We start from the raw sequence: 16379 nt of genomic DNA, 5'->3' as shown, positions 1-16379 counted from the left end.
CCAACCTGCACCACCAAACATAAACAGTGTTCCAGCCAATAACTGACAAGAAGGATTTGGGGGGTGGGAGTTTGGGCGTTAGTGTGCAGAAGGGAGAGACTGGATAGATAGATAGATAGATAGATATGTAGATAGATAGATATTTATTGATCCCAAAAATTGATTTATTGATCCCAAAAAGAGAAGGGAAGCTAGCCTCTGTTTGGTTTGACAATACTTCGACCCCAACATTCGGTAAATCGTAACAGCCAGACTTGACTCTGTCAAATCTTAGTTTTGTTTTAAAGACTAAAACAACTTTTGAAAGTCCACGTCCCACCAAAACAAGTTCCTTCGCGAGGCTATTTTACAGAGGCACTGTCAGTGTCTGGCTCTTAGCGCCGCCCAAGACAATTATGATTGGTTTAAGGAAATGCCAATAAACCAGAGCACAGCTTTCTCTAATCCCTGAATGTTGTGTGGACTAGCCTGACCTTCTAATGGAGCGCTCTGAAAGTAGGAGTCAAGAGGAGACTAGCGTACGAGTAGTTAAAAGTTAAAAGAGGCTTCATTCAATGCAATCTCTTATTTAGTGTTCCTTTCATACCACCACTAAGCATGGCAACGTGACTTTAACAAAGTTTAACAATTACTTTAAGCATAGTAAAAACTACAAGCGTGGCAGCATGGGTACTTTCATCGTCATTGCAACGTGATTTCGTCCATATCCATAAAACTCGCTAATGCTCTTTTGTAAAGAATTTTTTTCTACTTTCCAGTTGTTATCTGCTGTCTAAAATGAGCTGAGCTGGCCGAGAACCCTTGACTCACGCATGGACTCGACTTTTGATGCTAGCCTGCGAATGTCCAGGGTTTATGGGAAATTGTGTTAGCTAAAGGCCGCTAAAAGATATATACAGATTGGAATAAAAAACGATATTAGACAGTTTTTCAAAAACTACCGTCCTTATCAAAACATATAAAGTGAGCCACACAACATACTGTTGAGAAAGGCTGTAATTTTAGTAATTAGAAAAGTTACAAATGTCATTAGGATTTTAAATGAGGTTCTCTTACCTCTGGAACAGGAATGGAAAGTTCCGGTTTCACTTGGACACACAAAGTATATTTAAAATTGAGCTGGATTTGTTGCTATCCAGTGGAAACAATGTATCTCCAAATGTTAAATGAATAATTCAACATGTTAGGAAACGCTTACTTGCTTTCTGGTGAGATAGATAAGATGATTGATAACGGTCTCAATTTTATCCGTTTAGATAAATGGCTACAGCGAGCAGCTGGTTAGCTTAGCGTAGCTTAGCTTATCATATTTTAGCTTGTCTCAGAACAAAGACTGTAAGCAAAGGGGAACAGCTAGCTTTGCACTAAAAATAGTGAACGTTTAGCAAACTAATGAACATAACATGTTAATTAGTGAAAATGTTATATCTTGTTTAATTTGTGATCTTTTGAGGTGTTAGTAGGTTAGTGGACAGAGCCAAGCTAGCTGTTTCCCTTTCTTCCAATCTTTTTGCTAAGCTAACCAAAATTGTATTTATGAGATAGTCTAGTTCAACTTGAAAAAGGGTTTTATTGGCCTTAAAGGAGCATTTAAACATTCAATTTAAAAAAAAAAATATTGAACTCACCTTATTTTTAGGTTTTCATGTGGCTTAATCCTATTTAAATAAAAATAATTAATTTAATTAACTAATATTAATTAATATAATATGATCAAAGGAACAATTATGTTAGCATCATCCACATTTTCAAATGCCTAAGGGAAGATAATGGCTAAAATGTAACCATGTACACATGGTCCAAAGATTACTCCAAAACCCAAGGTGGATATAAATATCACATTTAGGCCTATAAAACGAAGACAAAAACCTGAATTATCCTTGACAATGTACCAACAGCCTCTGGAGACAAGACAGGATGTAATATGCCATGATGCCAGACAGGAAAACCTCAGCAGCCAGTCTCAGTGCTCCCTCATGTGGTTGTTAAGTAGGTTTGTTGCCTTTGTCAGCTGCTCTGTGCTTTGCCTTGTCTGGAGAAACAGTGTATTCTAGGGGATGATCATTTATGATGATTATTTTTTTAACTGAACCGTATTATGTCTGATTCATATTGTGTTAATGTACAGTACATTAAATCATACTGGAACATGGACCTATACATCCAACCAGTTTAAAATGCAGATACCTCCTTGTATTGACTAATACCCTCACATTTCTCATGTTTGTTAATGTTTTTACTTTCTGTATCGTGGCCAGAGGGTGTCTTCTGGGCTCTCCTTCTCTGGAGTACGTCTAGAGCCGAGCACTGATTGCTTTTGAATGGGGAAAAATTTTCTTCTATGTGCATATCACTCATTATTTGAGCCCCAATGTAAGTGTACTGCCTTTTTATTTCTGTGAATCTTGGATTGGGTTATTAAATATGTCTTAAATGTTTTACTTGATTGGAAAATAAACCTATCATATTGGCATTAAAGTATGTAAAATTTCCTACTAGACATTGAAGTGGTTTAATGCTTATTCTGATATTATTTTCTATGTGATTCAGATTGTAAAATTCAAACATACACACTGCACAGACACTTTCTATTACAAAAGTAAATTTCACAGTTAAAGGGGAATTCCACCAATTTGACACATCAAGAACAGTTTACAAATTATGGGAAGTAATACTGAAAAAAGACTTGATGAAGCTTCTCCAGAGCTACAAAGGAACTAACAAAACAATGTAAGTACCACAATGAATTAATTAATTTGTACTACAAATAAAAAAAAAAAACATCTTACACTACAAACCCAAGGTTTAGAGTTTGAGTCATGGGTGTTTACCATAATGGGGAGCTCTAACGAAAGCTGCTGCAACACAGTTGCATTATGGTAAGTGTAACCTAAAAGGTCATAGTATGGTGTGTCATGAAACAAGTCAGGCTATGGTATGTCATAATAAGTCACAGTATAACATATCATTAAAAAATCAAAGTATAGTGTGTCATGTTAAAAAAGTCATAGTATATGTCATAAAAAGTGATAAAAAGTCAGTATAGTATGTCACAAAAAAGAAAAGAATGATAGTATAGTATGTCATAAACATGTATATCATAACAAGTCTTGTGTGTCATAAAAATGTAATAGAATTCAGTAGTATGTCATAAAAAGTCATGACAAGTCATAGTATAGTATGTCATAAAAAAGTCATAACAAAGTAACAAAATCTCATAGTATAGTATGTCATAAAAAGTAATAAAACAAGATTTACACAAAAAGTCATTGAATAGTATGTCACAAAAAGACATAAAAATGTGTAGTACGTCATTGAAATGGGAAAAAGTCATAGTATAATATGTCATAAAAGTTATAGTACAGTATGTCACAGTATAGTGTGTCATAAAAAGTTGTAATCTATCATAACAAGTCTGGTATTTCATAAAAATGTAAAAAAGTAACAGAATGGTACAGTATATCATAAAAAGTCATAGAAAGTCACAACAAAGTAATAAATGTATGTCAAAAAAAAGTCATGGTATGTCAAAAGAGTGATAAAAAAGACATTGTATAGCATGTCGACATGCTACACTATGACCTTTAATTAAGTTTTTCAACATACTATATTATGACTTTATGACACTTTTTCGCCATTTTATACTATAACTTCTTCCACACACTATACAAATACCTTTTCCAGCATACTATAAAGTGACTTTTTTTTATCAGTTTACTATACTTTTTTTACATGGTAAACTTTCACTTTTAATTACATTTTAAACATACTATACTATGACTTTTGTCGACATACTATATTTTGACATTTTTGACGTGTTATAGAATAACTTTTTGTCAATTTCATTGACGTCCTATTCTATGACTTTTTTCGACACACTATACTATGATTTTTTTTCAACATACAATACTATGACGTTTTCCACATGCTATGCAATCACTTTAATCACTTTTTTTAACATTGTACACTATGACTTTTTTCGCCATACTAATATGACTTTTGTCAACATGCTATACTTTGGCTTTTAATCACTTTTTCAAAATACCATACTATGACTTTTTTATCACTTTTTTCACCTTACTATACTATGACATTATCACTTTAATCGACATACAATACTATGACTTTTTTGAACAGTCTTTACTATAGCATGACTTTTTTTGACATGCTATACTATAACTTTTCATTACTTTTTGACCGTACTATACAATGACCTTTTTCTATATACTATACTATGATTTTTTTTACATGCTGTACTATGACTTTTTATCACTTTGTTGACATACCATATTATGAATTCTTCATCACTTTTTTTGACATGCAACACAACTTTCTCAACATATTATACAATGATTTTTTTGTATACTATTCTGTAATTTTTTTCGACATGCTATACTATGACCTTTTATTAAATTTTTCATCATACTATATTAAGACTTTATGACACTTTTTTGCCATTTCATACTATAACTTCTTCCACACACTATACAAATACCTTTTTCAGCAGTGCTAAAAAAATCAGTATAGCATGTCAAAAAAAGTCACAGAATAGCATATAGAAAAAAGGTTATTGTATAGTGTGTTGAAAAGGTCATATTTAGCATGTCAAAAAAGTCATTGTATATGTAATGGGTAGAGAAGGTTAATTAAAAAAAAAAGTTAACCCACCATTTTTTTATTATTTCATTACATGTAGGGTATTCAGACCATGTATTTTCTTCATGCCAGTAGATGCGCTATTGACTAGTTTCACGTAGTGGGTTGCCGTGGAGACGGTAGCTCAAGCGCAGCAGAATAAACAGCCGGCGCTTGAGAAAGACACACTTTTGTATCTCCACCTCTTTTCAATCCACAGGTATATTTTTAAACCTTTGCTTTAATTTATGTTAGGTACCAAACGAGTATACCACTAGTATGGTTTTCTCAGTGACATATGTTGTCATGTTCTGTGTAGAAATGTATTATGTATATGTTGTTATATGGTTTGTAGTTACTAGCAGTTTGAGCTAGCGAGCTAGGTGAAGTTAGCCTGTCAACGTTCGTGAAGGCTAAGCCGCCGTCAGTTGATATGCGCGTGCCGGTAAACTTACACACCAACGGCTGACCGTTGCGTCTGTGATGAATTATCACATAGACATGGGAACAGTTTCAATCTGAATATAGTACTCTTTGTATTTGATTTCTGACAAGGTTGTTTGTATTGTAACATATTCCATAGAAGTAATCAAATGTAGCCTTTGATCTGTTTAATGTGTTACATTTTTGTTTGTTATAAATTAATAGTATAATGATAGTATTAATATATTTATAGACCATTTATATATTATATATTTATATAATTATAGTGTAAGTTATAATTGTGTGTTGTTAATCGTCCAGTGTCCTAGTGTTTGTTAGGCCTATCTGTTGTCATAGTCATCAAATTATTTTTGCTCAGAAATAACACCGGCGCTTGAGAAAGACACAACTTTTGTATCTCCACCTCTTTTCAATCCAGTGCTATCCAGCCTGTGCTTTGTACCGCCCAGATTCCCCTAGGTCTGAGGCCGGTAACAATTGGCCCGTCCGGGATTAAATCCAGAAAAGCGAGGTATAGTAGCAGTCACGGCGACGGTGAGACCAGTGTCCAAGCTTCAGGGAAGGCTGCTGTGTTGAGCGTCATCCAGAGAGCAACGGTCACCGTGAGACGTCACGATGACTCAGTAACCCCACGGCGAATGTTGATCCCGATCCCCAACTGCTGCCAGCGCTGAGTTCGAGTCAATTGCAGTCGGTTGCCATGGAAATTGAAGATGGCGGTGAAAGCACTGAGGGCCTTAGTGAGCCAGAGCTCTAGACTTCATCATTGACCTCCAGAGTGAGAGGTTGAAAGCGATGGAAGATGAGAGGCTGGCTCAGCTTCTCTCTCTCCAGGATCTGCTATGGAACTGACATCGACCGACTCCGGGTCTGGTGAGGTCTGTGGTCCACTGTTCGCTGGACGGCACAGTGCAACCCACCCTCAATTCTTCCCTCCTCCACACAAGGACACCCACACATGCATCTATGGACATGTATACACACCCGTCACCCATACAGAGATACTCATGCACCTGTTTACTACGGGACCAGCCCTGCCGACTTCACTGGTACCCTTGTGTCACCACGTTAGGACAAGCTTGGCCTCAACAATAACAACCAGGTAGTAAGACTGTCTGATGTAACTGCCCTGCTCCCCCGTAGAGAGTGTAAGATACACTTGGTCAGATAGCTGACACGGGTCTGACATTTCCTTTAATGGTCTTTGTAAGCAGATTGACCGCTGCGTTACAAGAGGGGTTTAGCGAGACGGAAATTATTAGAGCTGTTCTGAAGATAACTAAACCGGTACATTCAGGGAAATGCTCACTAACCATGATGATCTAACATGAACGGTTTTAAAAGTTTTCTCCGCTCTCACATCAGGATAAAAGTGTAACCGAGCTCTTTCAGAGCTCAGTAATGCTAGACAACATACAGGGAGAGTCCACAGCATTTTCTCTACAGGCTTATGGGGTTAAAGCAGAGAGTTATTTTGAATCACAGCAACCTGGTGTAAGTTTAGCTATGACAGAAGGCTTGTACAGGGTACTTTTCTACCCACACTCTACCAAGGTCTAAATGAGAGGAACACCTATGTTAGACATGACATCAAACCTTTTATTCGGACATGCAGGTTGGTGATGATTTTCTGTAGAGACAGATGACCAATCCATGACTGAGGAAGAGGGGAGGTTAAAACGCCTGGGGCAATGTAAGTCTAGGCCTGTGACTGTAAGCAGTGCCCATATACCATGACGGACAGACTGATGCGACAAAACCTAGTCAAGTTGACGCAGAGTTACAGGCTAACCGTGATGCAATCAGAGAGCTGACTGTCCAAGTACCGCACTGACCAGACCATGACAATCGTTGATCGGTCTGCAGACGTGTACCTTCTGGCCGCCCTGGCACAGCTGTTAGTCGTCTGCAGTCACTGTCAACTGACAAAAGGGTAGATGCCACGACTGCGTAGGAGCGACCTTGAGCTGTCCCCATTGTTTTGTATGTGGCCGCAGGACACCGAGCTATTGGCTGTCTACAGAGGAAGCCTTCGGGAAACGGGAGGAGGTCGCTGGAGCAGGGCAGCCAGTGCCTGTGAATAGCATTCCCCACTGTTAATCGAGCCGCTACCCATACCATGCCAAACAGATAAAAAAAAACGCATAGCCCAGCTCATGGAAACGTTGTATTGTCTCTTGCAACATCAATGGTGTGCCAATTGAATGCTTTTAGACTCAGGGGCTCAGGTGACAATGGTCAGCAAAGCCTGGATAGACAGAGCCTTACCCACGTCAAAATCCATCACTTCAGTCCCTCTTTGCTAATCAGTCTTTTGAAATATCAGCAGCAAATGTACACAAGTTCCCCTGATGGATGGGCAGAGTTGACCTGCAGATTTGTAGTGACGCCATGGATCGGTGACCATTGGGTGCCCCTACGTTCAGTCAACTTGTCACTGTCCCCTGTTAGGAAGTAATGTCAAGCTGAGATCATCACAAGCGCATGACAACACTGTGAATTGTGCTATCCTGACTGACGCTTTAAGTGCCTCTGAGGACCAGTTGAGGCTTTAGTTACTGCCCTTCAATAAACACCCTGACGAGACAGCCCTGTGTACAGTACACACAGGCAAAAGGTGTCACTATCCCAGCTGGTAGAGTCTATGAATCAGGCCGGGTTGAGGGGTTGCACGGAACCATACCAGCGTTTCGAGCCTCTAATAGAAAACACCTGTCCTGAGGTCTAGAACGTTTCCTGCTTAGTTGACATTCCTTGTGGGCTCTCAAAATGCATTAAAATTCCCATCCAAAATGCAACCCAACATGCCATTATTTGCCCCAAAGAATCACTCTCGGCACACTCTTGAGGAAGTGCTGACGTGAATCTGACCCGAGTCTTGAGCACATGCCGCAGGACATTGCCCAACCTTTTCAGCACAGTTAGTGATGTAATGATTCACTAAAGGAAGAGCAAGACAGCACACACGGCCTAACCTGAAGACAAGTGGCACCCTCCTGTTGACGTATCACACCTAGCTGAGGATAAAAGAGGCTAGTTAAGGAATGTTATTTGAGCAGTCGGATGTGTTTGCCAGAGACGATACGCATTGGTTGTATTCCCGACCTCCAACTTCGAGTCAACCTTACAGATGAAACACCAGTCCAAAAGTCTTACAATTCCATCCCAGCCTTGTATCAAGAAGTAAAAGACTATGTTTCAACTTCTTGACCGTGGCTGAGAAAATCCCCCTCATCATCCTCTCTCTGTGGTCTGTGTGAGAAAAAGGATATATAGCCTACGTCTCTGTGTGGACTTCCGGGGCTGAACAGTAAAACCATCCCTGACCGCCACCCGCTCCACGCATCCAAGACCTGCTGACAATTTAGGAGGCAACTCATGGTTTCCATACTCGACCAGGGCATGGCTACCACCAAGCTTTGTTGAAGAGACCTGCCGGCACCTGACAGCTTTTAGCACACCTTGGGGGTTTTACGAGTGGATACGCCTCCCCTTTGGCCTCACCAACGCCCCGGCCGCATTCCACGTTGCATGGAGGCATGCTGGCCGGTCTAAGGGATAAATCGTTTTCCTTACCTGGATGATGTGCTCTGCTTCCAAGACTTCCAGGGCCATGTGTGAGGACTTAAGACAGTTCTGTGTTGCTTAAGAGCCATGGTGTGAAGCTGCGTCCGAAAAAGTGTGGACTGTTCAAACGGCAAGTGAGATATGTTGGACGCCTGGTCACAGATGAAGGTGTTGAGGTAGATCCCAAAGACCTGAAGAGGTGTTGGAGATGAAGAGAGAGAGCCAGAATGTTGCGAGGTCCGCCTTTACTTGGTTTCTTGGCTACTACTCGCTCATTATCCAGGACTTTTTCCAGAATAGCCCGACCACTGTTTAAGCTTCAAGAACATCCTCTCCATCCAACAAGATTTCGGTTGCGACCACGCCACCCAAAAAGGCAAGAGCAATGGTCAGTTACCATCCAGGACACCAGTTTCAATGGACCCCGAACACAGTGCTTGTTGTTCCCGCCTGGTGGACATGTTGATCAAACACCCCCCATCTGGCCTCCCCCACTTCGATTTGCCATTCATCCTACAACTGATGCATCCAGAGAGTTTGGGGGCAGTGCTCTACCAGGAACAGAACACCCCAACTCCGGGTTATTGCTATGGTCCAGGTCCCTCACGCCTGCTGAAAAATTACCACCTCCATTCCAGTAAGCTTGAGTCTTGCTCTGAAGTGGGCCATATGTGATAAATCCGTGATTATCCTATTATGCAACAACATTCACTGTGTATACAGATAACAATCCCCTCACCTACGTCCTGAGCACGCCAAACTGAACGCAGTTGGACATCGCTGGTTGGCGAATTAGCCGACTTCCACTTCACATCAAGTACAGCCAGGCAAGGTGAATGTTGATGCGGATACACTATCAAGGTTTCCAGTGAACCTCCAAGACCACCTGAAGGAGTACACTGAGATATGCCACCAGAAGTTGTAGCTTCTATCTGGCAGGAATAAAGCTCAAGAGATGAGGATTGTTCCTGCCTGCCGCCCTTCAGATCTCCGCCTGTGATGTAGACCCCCTCTGGTTAGACACCCCTGTTCACCCCAGAGGACATCAAGCCGCCCAGAAAGGAGTGAGTCCATTGCCGAGGTGATCCGGTTGAAAGGGTGTGGATGTAATCCGAGACAAAGACCGAGGCCAACATCACCAGAAACCGAATACTTATGCATGGAGGAACAAGCTCAAACTGGATAATGGTATTCTGTACAGCAGGGGGACAGAAATAAACAACTGTCCTTCAAGCACTCAAGTCAACTGTGCTCAAACCCCTGCACGTGACATGGGACACGTGGGGCGCTGATAAAGTCATCCACCTTGCAAGCAGCGGTTCTACTGGCCTTTTATCAGCGCGACATCGAAAATTATGTCATCCGCCAGTGCCATGCATCAAACAAAACGACCTGCTGTCATGAAAGCACCAATGGGCTCCATCACAACGAGTGCACTTTGGAGCTGCTCTCTATTGATTACCTCACCTTGTACCAGTAAAGGAGGCTACGAGTACATCCTGGTGGTAGTAGATCACTCACCCGTTTGTGCACAGGCATACCCACTCGAAACAAGTCTGGCAAAGCAGCAGCCGAAAAGATCTTCTACGACTTCATTCCACGCTTTGGGTACCCTCAAAAGCTCCACCATGACCAGGGTCGGGAATTTGAGAACACTATGTTCCATCGACTGCAGCAGTTGGCAGGAATCTCTTGCTCCCGAACTACTCCTTACCATCCACAGGGGAACCCTGTTGAACGCCTGAACAGAACACTTCTCCAGATGCTCAGAACGCTCCATGAGGAAAAGAAGGCAGAGTGGAAAGACTATCTCCCCGGCATAGTCCATGCCTACAATTGCACAAAACATGAATCTACGGGCTACTCACCATTCTTCCTCCTCTTTGGAAGACATCCACAGCTGCCCATTGACCTGATATTCAATCCCGACCCAGATCGACTGGTACAGACACGGCAGGAGTATGCACAGACCTGGGCTTCCCGGATGCAGGATGCATACCGGATTTGCTCTGAGAACAACAAGAAGTCTTCGATAAAGGAAAAGGCACTACGCCAAGGTGCCAGAGAGTTCTTGCTGCAACCCGGTGATCGTGTGCTTGTCAAGAACTTGTCGGAGAGAGGTGGCCCGGCAAACTCGATCTACTGGGAACAGAATATCACCGTGTCATTGAGACTGGGAGACGGACCTGTATACGAATCCACGTGAATCAGGTGACAAACCCCTCGGGTGCTCCACCGCACCACCTCCTCTTGCCTGTCGTGACTTACCAGTCATTCAGAGGATTGTGACACTGGTGTGAAGCGAAAGCCCCAGGGACAGAGACTTCAAATGCCAACCAGAGAAGCAACCAAGTCTCATGTCACACCTCAGATGATGAGGGAGTGCTCCTACCTCAGACCCTTGCCTGTATAGAGAGGGCTGTCAGACCCCACCCACCTGAACCCAAGCACACCAGTGAGCTGGAGCTGAGGCTCCGTGAATCAACCGTTGAGCCAAACACCTGTTGGGGATGTATGGCAGCCAGGACCATCTGATCCTTTGGTGACAGCACAGCCAATGTCCGTACCAAGAAGAGTAAACCATCCAGCTGTGGAAGGACTGGAGCAACAAAAGATGATGTTGTGGAGAGTGGGAGCTCTCAAATGTTGTATAGATGCTGTGCCTTTTCCCCAGCCAGTGCGAGTACCTCAACAACTGCGGAGGACCACTCGGCCAGTCAAACCCAGAACATTTTCATTATGACCAGCCAGGAGACCCCTCCTACCAACCTTGGAGAATGGGAACTAATGCCTGTACTGTACCCCTTTTTCCATGCTGCTACCCCAGTGTTTCCTGAAGATGCTGATCCTTCCCGACTGTATGACGTACAATAGAACTGACACTGACCAGGATATAAAAGACATTGACATACAATCTTACCTTCATACTACTTACCTGTGATTGAAATACTGCAGGCTTCCTCCCTGTTCAGAACTGAGGCCTTGTGAAGACCGTGACTTACTTGACATTGACCAAATGTCTGTGAATACCACTGTGCCATTAGTCCAGTTTAGTTCTGGATGTCAGGAGACCTCTTAGTGGAGAGTGTAATGGGTAGAGATTTAATTAAAAAAAAAAGTTAACCCCTCCTATTTTTTTATTATTCATTACATGTAGGGTATTCATGACCATGTATTTTACTTCATGCCAGTAGATGGCGCTATTGACTAGTTTCACCGTAGTGGGTTGCCGTGAGACGGTACTCAAGCGCTCAGAAAAACAGCCGGCGCTTGAGAAAGCACACACTTTTGTATCTCCACCTCTTTTCAATCCACAGGTATATTTTTTAAACCTTTGCTTTAATTATGTTAGTTACCAAACGAGTATACCACTAGTTGGTTTTCTCAGTGACATATGTGTCAGTTCTGTGTAGAATGTATTATGTATTGTTGTTATATGGTTTGTAGTTACTAGCAGTTTGAGCTAGCGACTAGGTGAATTTAGCCTGTCAACGTTCGTGAAGGCTAAGCCGCCGTCGTTGATATGCGCGTGCCGGTAAACTTACACACCAACGGCTGACCGTTGCGTCTGTGATGAATTCAAACAGACATGGGACAGTTTCAATCTGAATATAGTACTCTTTTTATTTGATTTCTGACAAGGTTTTTTGTATTGTACATATTCCATAGAAGTATCAATGTAGCCTTTGATCTGTTTAAGGTGTTACATCTTGTTTGTTATAAATTTAGTATAATGATAGTATTAATATTTATAGACCATTTATATATTATAATTTATAATTATAGTGTAAGTTATAATTTGTGTTGTTATCGTCCAGTGTCCTAGTGTTTTGTAGGCCTACTGTTGTCATAGTCCTCAAATTATTTGGCTCAGAAAATAACAGCCGCGCTTGAGAAAGACACAACTTTTGTATCTCCACCTCTTTTCATCCCACAGTGCATCCAGCCTGTGGCTTTGTACCTGCCCAGATTCCCCTAGGTCTGAGGCCGGTAACATATAGCATGTTAAAAAAAGTGATAAAAAATTCAAAGTACAGTACGTTGAAAAAGGTGATTAAAAAGTCATAGTATAGCATGTCGACAAAAAGTCACAGAATAGTTTATTGAAAAAGTCATTGTATAGCATGTCGCAAAAAGTGATAAAAAGTCATAGTACAGTGTTGTGGTGGGGCCCGGCTGACCGTGAGTCTGTCCTTTTATTTAATTTTTGTTTTTGTTTTTTCTTTCTGCCTTTTGTTCCCGCTTCTCTGCCTGCTGTTTGTTTTTGTTTTTGTTTTTTCCTCTCCCTATCTCCAATGCCAGCTGAACGCCCACACCTGTTCCTGTGTAATCCACCGGCTCATTCTCCACACCTGCCAGCCTGCTCTCGCTCCCGCCTTCCACACCTGTCTGCCATCATCATCACACCAGTATATCTACTCCGGCTCTTCACTCCAGTTTCACCTGATCGTGTCGCTACTACCTGGGTGAACTCCTAGTACGACTGCTTTAAGGCTTAGAATCTTGTCTGTTTGCATGTTAACTCCTGTACTTACCTCTCTTGTCTTTTCCATCCTCAGTTCCACTCCGGTCAGCTGGCTCCCGTTTCGCCATCCTCCTTCCCTGCCTTCGCTCCCGGCCCCCTCAGGACTCAACCCCGGCATTCCCCGCACCATCCATCTGCCCTCACTGGTTCCCTGGCTCCCATCCCCGGGTCTCGCACCTCCGTCCTCCCACTCCCCTTTTCCTCTCTTTCCCCTTAATAAATAACGTTACTTTGAGCTGTGCGTTTGGGTCCGTCCTTCCCCGTAACAGTACAGCATGTCAAAAATAGTCACAGAGTAGCATATAGAAAAAAGACCTTGTATAGTATGATGAAAAGTTACAGTATTGTATGTGGAAAAAAGTGATCCAAATTCATAGTAAAGTCTGTCGATAAAAGTGATAAAAAAGTCATAGTATAGCATATTGAAAAAAGTGATAAAAAAGTCATAGTATAGCATATTGAAAAAAAGTGATAAAGTCATAGTATAGCATATTGGAAAAAAGTGATAAAAAAGTCATAGTATAGCATATTGGAAAAAGTGATAAAAAAGTCATGGTAGATATAGCTTGTCAAAAAAAGTGAAAGAATTCATAGTATAGTCTGTCGAACAAAGTAGTAAAAAAGTCATCATATAGAATGTTGAAAAAAGTCAGGGTATTGTATGTTGATAAAAAAGTGATACAAAAGTCAAAGTATAGTATGTGGATGAAAGGGTTGAAAAAGTCATAGTACATCATGTTGAAAAAAATTAATAAAAAGTCCTAGTATAGCACATCGAAAAAGGTCATAGCATAATATGTCAAAAAAGAGTGATAAAGGCATAGTATTCATGTTGAAAAAAGGAACACATAAACAAAAGTGGTAGTATAGGATTACTTTAGTCATAAAAAGTCATGGTGTAGTTCATCAAAAAAGTCATTAAAAGTCATAGTATAGTATCTTGTAAAAAAGTCATAAATATAGAATGTCATAGAAAAGTCATAGTATAGTTGCTGAGCATATAAACCAGATCAGAACATACAATGCAGACACAGGGGGGAGTTCCACAATTTATTCACAAAAAACAAGTAAAATGTGCAAAAAAGTGAATAACTGTTGAACAGCGCGTCTGGGCATGGAGCCGGTGTCCAGGTGTAGGGAATTGGGGATCCCAGCAAGGACAGTGGTGAACAAAGACGAGGCTGAGCGTGACGTTCAGGTGAATGTGGAGGGCTAAAGGGTAACAAAAAAAGGCACGCAAAATTAACATTACCATGTCATGAGAAGTAAAGTAAAAGTCAAAGTATAAAATGTTGTAAAAATGTAAATAAAAGTCATAGTATAGAATGGAATGTTTATGTCATAAATATGTCAAAAAAATGTCATAGTACAGCATGTCTTACAATATCAAAGTACAGTATTTTATAAAAATGTATAAAAGTTATAGTATAGTATGACATAAAAATGTAAACAAGAGTTGTCACAGTGTAGTATGTCATAAAAAAGTCATAAAAGTCATAGTATAGGATGTCATAAAAAGGTCTTAGTATGGTACATCCTCAAAAATTGTATGTCATTAAAATGTCCCAAAAAAGTCATAGAATAGAATGTCAAAAAAATGTGAAAAAAGTCTTTTTTTACATTCATGACATGCTATAATTTTATAGTATGTCATAAAATGTAAACAAGTCACAATAAAGGATGATGTCATTAAAATCATAGTATAGTATAAAAATCACGTAAAAGTAAAAGGATGTCATGGTAAAGGCAAAAAAGTCATAGTATAGTAGGCTATGTCATAAAGGTATAGTATAGCATGTCAAAAAAGTAATAGTACAGTATGTAAAATCTTGACAGTTTAGCATGTCATAAAAATGTAAAAATGTTATAGTATGGTATGCCATATAGATGTAGTAAAAGTACGTCCTATTATAGTATGTCAATAAAAGTCATAATATAGTATGTCATGAAACTGTGAGAAGTCATACTATTAGTATGCATTTAAAAAGACATAAAATGTCATAGTATATTGTGCCATAAAAGTTATAGTATTGTATGTCATGAAAAGTAATAGTATAGTATAGTGTGTAATGAACATGTAAAAACGTAAAAGAATGGCAGCTATATAAATGTAAAACTATCATCTATAGAAAGTCATAAAGAAAAAGGACAGTATGTCATTAAAAAAGTCATAAACACTCTTATTATAGTATGTCATAAAAGTCTTAATATTCACAATGTCACAACATTCTTATTATATATATTTTTTTACCTTGAATTAATTACTTTTTTTATGTATATGTCTGACAATATAATCAGTGAAATACACCATTCTCGGCACCTACCTGTCACTGAATCTCAAAGTAAATGATGACAGATTTCAATGTGAAGGAAAATTGATTCTATCAGTTCCTTTTCTTCTCCACTAGGAGGAAATCTAGTGCTACTGTATCATTTCTTCCTCTCAGGCCAGTGAAGGACACATCCACAGCAGATTAATCACCAACACATCTGACTCACCGAAGAAGCTGGTGTTTCTTCACAGCCCTCTCTCTATTCTCCTGCTCCTCTTTAATGGCCCAGTGCCTTTCTTTTTATAACCAGCTGTCTCTCTCACAGTCTGTCTGCTAAGCACATACAGGCTTGAGGGGGGTCCATTAAATGAACGCTCTTTGTTTACAGTTTCTCTTTGTTACCCGCCATCACTTTCCTATACAGGTCCCTTTTTCATATACAATCTCTGGAGATGACTTTGTCAAGGCCAACTATTTTTATGACAATGGATATTGGAGGTATCACAGGGAGGCGGTAATAAGAAGAACACAGGGGAGAAAGGCTAGAGAGAACTTAAGGATACATATTGCTGGAAATTGGCTGCAAACAGTGCAGTGTGTTTTCAGGATGTCAGAGGCAGTATGGAGGCCGAAGAGAGGAGAGGAGTACATTTCTTCGTAGTCTTTCTCTCTATTCCTCATTTCTACACTGCATGTTGACCTTTGTAGTACCGCCTCCAGGCTGTATGTTTTAACCTTTCCAGTGAGATCGAGGGGGCCCCTGCACTGGGAATACAAGATAAATCACAACTACTATCTGTTAATGCTGCGGACAAAAACACACAGTGGCATGCAGGCACTGGTAAAACCTTGTCCTTTCTCACAAAAACCTCAACATCCCCAAAAACACACACACACACACACACACACACACACACACACACACACACACACAC

General features: G+C 40.5%; 1 protein-coding gene across 1 annotated transcript in view; it reads right to left on the bottom strand.

Moving 5' to 3' along the window:
* Positions 1–1864: 1864 nt before the first annotated feature.
* LOC116705926 (glutamate receptor ionotropic, kainate 2) overlaps positions 1865–16379 on the bottom strand; it is a 77068-nt gene continuing 62553 nt past the window's right edge. Inside the window, exons 17-18 of the transcript XR_004336088.1 lie at positions 5739–5749; positions 1865–1879 (exon numbers count right to left, since the gene is read on the bottom strand). The gene's annotated coding sequence lies outside the window, so the exon portion shown is untranslated. The remainder of the gene's footprint in view (positions 1880–5738; positions 5750–16379) is intronic.

This window comes from Etheostoma spectabile, chromosome 18 (assembly GCF_008692095.1).
Source record: "Etheostoma spectabile isolate EspeVRDwgs_2016 chromosome 18, UIUC_Espe_1.0, whole genome shotgun sequence".
Classification (NCBI taxonomy): Eukaryota; Metazoa; Chordata; class Actinopteri; order Perciformes; family Percidae; genus Etheostoma; species Etheostoma spectabile.
Note: the sequence above shows the minus strand (reverse complement) of the source record. Positions and strands in the feature narration are given on the sequence as shown.